At 50.1% G+C, this 6975-nt stretch overlaps 2 long non-coding RNA genes across 3 annotated transcripts in view; one reads left to right on the top strand and one right to left on the bottom strand.

Annotated features, from left to right (window-relative positions):
* Nucleotides 1–536: 536 nt before the first annotated feature.
* LOC132342221 (uncharacterized) overlaps nucleotides 537–6975 on the bottom strand; it is a 29048-nt gene continuing 22609 nt past the window's right edge. The window contains exon 2 of the long non-coding RNA XR_009490537.1: nucleotides 537–6975. This exon is cut by the window's right edge and continues 9371 nt beyond it. This is a non-coding gene — a long non-coding RNA (uncharacterized lncRNA).
* LOC132342222 (uncharacterized) overlaps nucleotides 4491–6975 on the top strand; it is a 26627-nt gene continuing 24142 nt past the window's right edge. For both annotated transcript variants that reach the window (XR_009490539.1, XR_009490538.1), the window contains exon 1: nucleotides 4491–6975. This exon is cut by the window's right edge. This is a non-coding gene — a long non-coding RNA (uncharacterized lncRNA).

Below are 6975 nucleotides of genomic sequence, written 5' to 3'. Positions count from 1 at the left end.
TAGGTTGGTCATAACTTTCCTTCCAAGGAGTGTCTTTTAATTTCATGGCTGCAGTCACCATCTGCTGTGATTTTGGAGCTCAAAAAAATAAAGTCTGACACTGTTTCCACTGTTTCCCCGTCTATTTGCCATGAAGTGATGGGACCAGATGCCATGATCTTCGTTTTCTGAATGTTGAGCTTTAAGCCAACTTTTTCACTCTCCACTTTCACTTTCATCAAGAGGCTTTTTAGTTCCTCTTCTCTCTGCCATAAGGGTGGTGTCATCTGCATACCTGAGGTTACATGTGGCCCAAGTCCCCACCATAAATCATGGTATTAGACTATCCAGTGTGGTCCAAGGCCCCAGGGAAATGCTTATCGATCAGGATAGTTTAAGAATTTTAGCAATACCTTGCAGGAGCTGAGGACACAGGTCAGACCTGCCTTTGCTGAAGGTTCTACTCTGGAAACAGCCTTGCAGCAGCCATCTTGGAGGCAAATGAGTGTGGGGGTGGGGTGGGAATCAGCCAACACACACAGTTGTAGCTACTGAAACCTGGTTTAGAGGAAGAGTTTTATTCTTTTGCACCCAACAAAGACAATGTAGAGTTCATTGTTTCCAGAGGCAACTGAATAATGACAATGATTAAAAACATCATTTAGACTTGGCTCCACACCTACCACTTTCCAAAGTATATTTGCAAACGTTGAACGTGTTAATTCTCAAAAGAGGTGGAAAGAAGGATTACTGTTAAACCCCAGAAGTGGGGGGCCTGGTGGTGGGGCAGACTGCGGACCGGCCTGGCCTCCTCCCTGCCCTGGATGGTCCCTGCTTCCTTCCAGGTTGTTCAGACAGAGTGGATCCTGTGGCCAAGATGATCAGCAGGTATTTTGCAGAATCAGGTTACCCGGTCATGCTTGGGTGGTGCTAGGAGCTTAGCCAGCTTTGGAGATGGGGTTCACAGGCCAGGTGGTTACATGAGGTCACCAGTTGCGGATGTGACCAGCTTACATGTGGGAAAGCCTGGAGTCTTCTGGGCCCAGTGTGTTTTGACTCATCCAAAGTGAGCCCGGAGTCATGACCTTATCCTCAGGTTTGGTGTAAATTACACGCTGCCAGTCTCTACGTTAACATTGAAAAGCCACTCTTTCAGGACCCTATTGCCGGGTTAGGTCATTTCTACAGGCCTGTGAGGGCTGAGGCCCCACCCTCTCTACTGGAACCTGTGATCCCTGAAGGGCAGAGGTGCAGGGGCCAACCAGAGCTGGCCTGCAGGCGGGCACAGAAGGCATTCTGGGGTGTGGCTTGGATCCAGAGACCTTTGTTTCCCTGAAGAGCACATTTGTGATCAAAGTCTACTTGCATATAATTTGTGCAGTAGGTGCAAATATTTTATGGTGGTCTATGTGGTTTTTTAAAAGCTGCCTTTATAAGGGATCTATTCAAATGACTGTTCTCTCCTTCTCCTCCTCTGTGATGCCAGCGTCAATTATTTGGAACAAGCCCTTTAAGATACTCATCTCCACACCTTTGGGCCCTCATCACGCAGCTGGACTGCAGCTCCATGGGGCAAGGCCCGCTCTGTCCCGTGCATCTCAGCACCAACAGAAGTGCCTGGCATAGCGTGGGCACGTGGCAGATGCTTCTCCAATGAATAAGAGGAATGAATTCTATGAGGTCACTCACTGTATTTATTTCCTGTGGCTCCTGTAAAAGTTGCTAGACACTAGGAGGCTTAAAACCACAGAAACAACAGAAGTTTGTTCTTTTACAGTTCTGGTGCCGTTAAGGGCACAGTCAGTGTCCCTGGGCTGAATTTGCTGCGGGGAGGAAGACAGCTCTGACTCCACGCTGGGACTGTTCCTTTGACTTGCTCTTCATCTCTTTTGTTGTTGTAATCACACTTAATGTGGCTCAGAGGACGCTGCCCCTCTGCTTGACTATAAACAAGAACTTTTGTGCACCTCACAGAGAGATAATCTGTCACTGCCCACCTGTTGTTCAGTTGCTCAGTCGTATCCGACCCTTTGCGACCCCATGGACTGCAGCATGCCAGGCCTCCCTGTCCATCACCAACTCCCAGAGTTTACTCAAACTCATGTCCATCGAGTTCATTGGTGATGCCATCCAACCATCTCATCCTCTGTCGTCCCCTTCTCCTCCCACCTTCTGTCTTTCCCAGCATCAGGATCTTTTCAAATGAGTCAGTTCTTCACATCAGGTGGCCAAAGGATTGGAGTTTCAGCTTTAGCATCAGTCCTTCCAAAGAATATTCAGGATTGATTTCCTTTAGGACTGGTTTGATCTCCTTGCAGTCCAGGGGACTCTCAAGAGTCTTCCAACACCACAGTTCAAAAGCATCAATTCTTGGGCACTCAGCTTTCTTTATGGTCCAATTCTCACATCCATACATGGCTACTGGAAAAACCATAGCCTTGACTAGACAGACCTTTGTTGGCAAAGTAATGTCTCTGCGTTTTAATATGCTGTCTAGGTTGGTCATAGCTTTTTTTCCAAGGAGCAAGAGTCTTTTAATTTCATGGCTGCAGTCACCATCTGCAGTGATTTTGGAGCCAAAGAAAATACAAGCCCATCTATGAATGGCTACAAAAAAAGAAGAGAGTAACACACCCCTTTCCAAAGGCTGGCTCTTCCTGAAGATGTTTTGCAAGACTGAAGACCCTCTTTACTTCCTCACTGCCTCTCCCTCTCTAGTCTGCCCTTTGACTTGAATTCCTCATTCTTCCCTCTCTTTGGCTCTATAAAAGGACCTGGTGTCCAGATCCCAACAAGATGGTAACTTTGAGGTGCTAGCCTGCCACCTTCTTGGTCAGCTGGTTTTCTGAATGAAGTCATTTTCCTCGCCTCAACACCCATATGTTGGATTCATTGGCCTGTCGTGCAGCGAGCAGAGTGAGCTTGGACTTGGTAACAAAACCAAGGTGTCAGCAGAGATAAGATGCTCTGGGGGGTCTAGGGGAGAATCTGTTCCTGTTTCTTCTGACCTCTGCAGACTTCTTGGATTGTGGTTGCATCACTCCAATGCCCTGCGGTCACATCGCCTTGTCTTCTGTGTGCGTCAAGTCTCCCTCTTATAAGGACTCATTGATTGCATGTGGGGCCCACCAGGACAACCACCTCAAGACCCTTAATGACACCTACAAAATTCTTCTGCCTCCTTTTTTCTCTGTATAAGGTAGCACTCACAAGTTCTAGGTGTAGGAAGTGGAAATCTTCTGGGGGCCATAGTTCAGCCTGCCATGCTCACAAGGGGATAGAAACCCACCCAAGGCTGGGCAGGCCCTCACCGAGCAGTGTGGTTGGGGCGCGGGGAAGGTTGCATATGTCCCTGAACACTACGAATTCGCGGAACCTGTCACAGAGGTCTCTGGCTCATGGGGGAGCCCTCATGCCCACATTTGGGGACTATATTACTATGAACAGGTGAGAACCAGGTGTAACCACCACCTGTCACCCTCAGAGTCTGTGCTTTCAGCAGACCCACACTCGCCTACCCAGAGCAGGTTCTTGACCTGAGTCTCCGGTGGCATGACAGGTTCAGGAAAGGCATCCCTTCCCCAGGAGGACCCTGGTCCTGGGGTGTCTCTGTGGGGAACTCTATCTCCTTCTGATTGAGAAGATCAGTCATCCTTCCCTTGCACGCCCACAGCCTGGTGAGTGAGGGGTGGGGGAAGCGGCAGACAAGGGTGTAGTGATAACTTGGAAAGGTCAGATGCCAGATAAAGAAAGGTCAGATAAGGAAGAAACCGCACCAAGGTGTCAGGCTCAAACTTTCGGCAAGTTTTGCTTTTTCTGATCCCCAGGACCTGAGATTCTGCTGCTACCCTCTGTCCCCAAAGAGATGATGAAAAAGAAAGGCTGTAAGAAAATAGTGCTGAAGAATTGATACTTTTGAACTGTGGTGTTGGAGAAGACTCTTGAGAGTTCCTTGGACTGCAAGGAGATCCAACCAGTCCATCCAAAAGGAAATCAGTCCTGAATATTCATTGGAAGGACTGATGTTGAGGCTGAAACTCCAATACTTTGGCCACCTCATGCGAAGAATTGACTCATGGAAAAGACCCTGACGCTGGGAAGGATTGAAGGCAGGAGGAGAAGGGGACGACAGAGGATGAGATGGTTGGATGGCATCACTGACTCGATGGACATGAGTTTGAGTAAGCTCAGGGAGTTGGTGAAGGACAGGGAAGCCTGGCGTGCTGCAGTCCATGGGATCAACAAAGAGTCACACACAACTGAGTGACTGAACTGAGCTGAAGATAATAGACGGGGGCTGGTTGTCTGGATTTAGCGGGTTTATCCACGCTCACTCGCCTTCCAGTTGCCTTCCCACTGGATGCCCTGCCCCTCAGTGCTTCTGAATAGTGTTTCAACCTATGGCTTAGGGACCTGTGTCATTGAAGTCTTTTATTCTCTACTCTGTGGATTTTCTGTAAATGTTCACTGGTCTTACTGTTGCTATCACTGGACTTCCCATGCTGAGTCCCCAGAGAAAAGTGAGACTCAAGCAGAGTGTGATTCCAGGATGGCTCTGCCCAGGTCTGTCCTAGCATCCAGCTGGGGAGGAGCTGGGTGAGGGGTGGGGTGGGCACGAGGCACATCTTCCTCCCAGCAGGCAAGTGTCCTCCTAGATGGGCTGTCCTCCCAGACAGAGCGTTGCCTCTGATGCTGCTGCTACTGCTGCTAAGTCGCTTCAGTTGTGTCTGACTCTCTGCGACCCCATAGACTGCAGCCCACCAGCCTCCCCCGTCCCTGGGATCTTCCAGGCAAGAACACTGGAGTGAGTTGCCATTTCCTTCTCCAACGTATGAAAGTGAAAAGTGAAAGTGAAGCCGCTCAGTCGTGTCCGACTCCTAGCGACCCCATGGACTTCAGCCTACCAGGCTCCTCTGTCCATGGGATTTGCCAGGCAAGAGTACTGGAGTGGGGTGCCATTGCCTTCTCCGTGCCTCTGATGAGTCCCAGCAAAGTCTCCCTCCATTTGTGCATAGTTCCCTTTGACCTGATTCAGCCCCAGAAAACACTGAGAGCCGTTGTAGGGTGCCTGGCCAAATCTTGAGTGGAGAATCAGGTAGCCTTAGGTGGCCTTTTGCTCTGGATCACTGAGTTTTCACAGACAGGACAGCATCCCTGGGCCTCCCTCTGCTGTTCTAAAGTGGGATGGGGTGAACAAGGCTGAAAAATAAGGATCTTTCTGGTGCTGCTCCCCAGGCCTCTGCGGGGTTAGAACTGGCTCGAGGACCCAGGCTGGGTCTGGAAGCCCAGGTTTATTCTGTCTGTATCTGTAGCGCTCTTAAAAGAGCACGTGGCACACAGCTCTACATCTGTCTGAACCATGTCCCCCGTGTTTTATTTATTCCAGGACCAGCGAAGGACCGGCTTAGGCCATGCAGAGAGTGGGGACCAGGTTCCAGGTGCACTCAAGTATGGGGGCCACAGTGGAGCTGAGGAAGGGGGTGAAGTTGGAAAGGTGTCTGCATCTTCCCCTTCTGCCCTGTCGTCGCTGGGGGTGGGAGGGGGCGGCGGGGGCCGGGGAAATCTCACCTCCTTTTGCTGAGAAGAGCCTCAATGGATATGCCAGGAGGTGGCTGCTCTAACAAAATACACGAAACAGGTGATTTAAACAATAGAAATGCAGTGGTCACAGTTCTGGAGTCCAGGGTGCCTGCATGGTCAGGTTCAGGTGAGGGCTCTCTTCTTGGTGGAAACAAAAAGAACAGTGTTGCTCATCACCCCATTATACAAAGGGTTAAACTACAGCCCACTGCAGTCACTCAGGACAGTGCGCCCGGAGGGGAACTCAGGATGGAAAAAAACAGGGTGAGGCGCTCTGTGCTTTGGATCAACAGGCCCCTAGATAGATAAGACGCATTTCTAGGGAAGAATTTCAAAGGCCGTGGATTCTCGAGTCTTCCCATAGTAGAAAGGCACTAAAATCATTAACTTCACGTATGTGTTCTTTGTGATCAGCAGTCACAAAGATGTATGCTTGACTACCTGTCTTTCCTAGTCCCCAAATTCATTTATATACTGGCTCCTTTTTTACCAAAATGTATGCTTGACTACCTGTCTTTCCTAGTCCCAAAATTCATTTATATACTGGCTCCTCTCCTACCTCCTGGGAGTAGTTCCTCAGAGCTATCTGAGAGGCTGATTCCTGGGCTACAGTGCTCAGCGTGTGTGTGCTTAGTCGCTCAGTCATGTCCGACTTTTTGCAACTGCACGGAGTGTAGCCTGCCAGGCTCCTCTGTCCATGGGGATTACTCAGGCAAGAATATCAGAGTGGGTTGCCATGCCCTTCTCCATGGGATCTTTCCAACCCAGGGACCAAACCCAGGTCTCGCACACTGCAGCCACCAAGGAAGCCCATAGTGCTCAGTAAGATCCCTGAAAACACCTAACTCACAGCTTTTATGTTTTGTTTTTTTTCCTTTCAGTGGACACTGGTTTGCAGACTATCTCCTTGCTGTGTCTTCACATGGTGGAGAGAGATCCTCTCTGGTGTCTCTATAAGGGCACTAATCCCATTCATGAAGGCTTCACTCTCATGACCTCATCTCAACCTAGTCACCTCTCAAAGGGCCATCTCCAAAGGCATTGCCTTGTGGATATCGCGTTGGGGATCAGGTGTCCACTGTGAATTTTGAGGGGACACAAACAGCACTGTTCCCGAGGGGCAATGGGGCAGCATCTCTCCTGCTGCCTGCAGGGCCAGGTGTCTCCTGGCAAGTGTGGGTGTGGACATGAGAGTGGGTACAAAGAGGGCTTCCACTCCCGGCCTCTTCCCTGGGAATAAGCTTGTCTGTGCAGAATGGCGGCCAGTGTACATGTGACACCTGGGTCAATTCATCCTTGTCTCTCCGTTCTCCCCAAACACCCTGAGCTCCTCCTGGGTGCCATGTCCACAGCAGAGAGAGGAGGGGGTGAGTCCATCCTGGAGCCTGCCCTCTAGGGACTCTTCCTGGCAGGGAA

This window comes from Bos taurus, chromosome 14, assembly GCF_002263795.3.
Source record: "Bos taurus isolate L1 Dominette 01449 registration number 42190680 breed Hereford chromosome 14, ARS-UCD2.0, whole genome shotgun sequence".
NCBI lineage: Eukaryota > Metazoa > Chordata > Mammalia > Artiodactyla > Bovidae > Bos > Bos taurus.
This window is presented reverse-complemented; position numbering and strand designations above follow the sequence as displayed.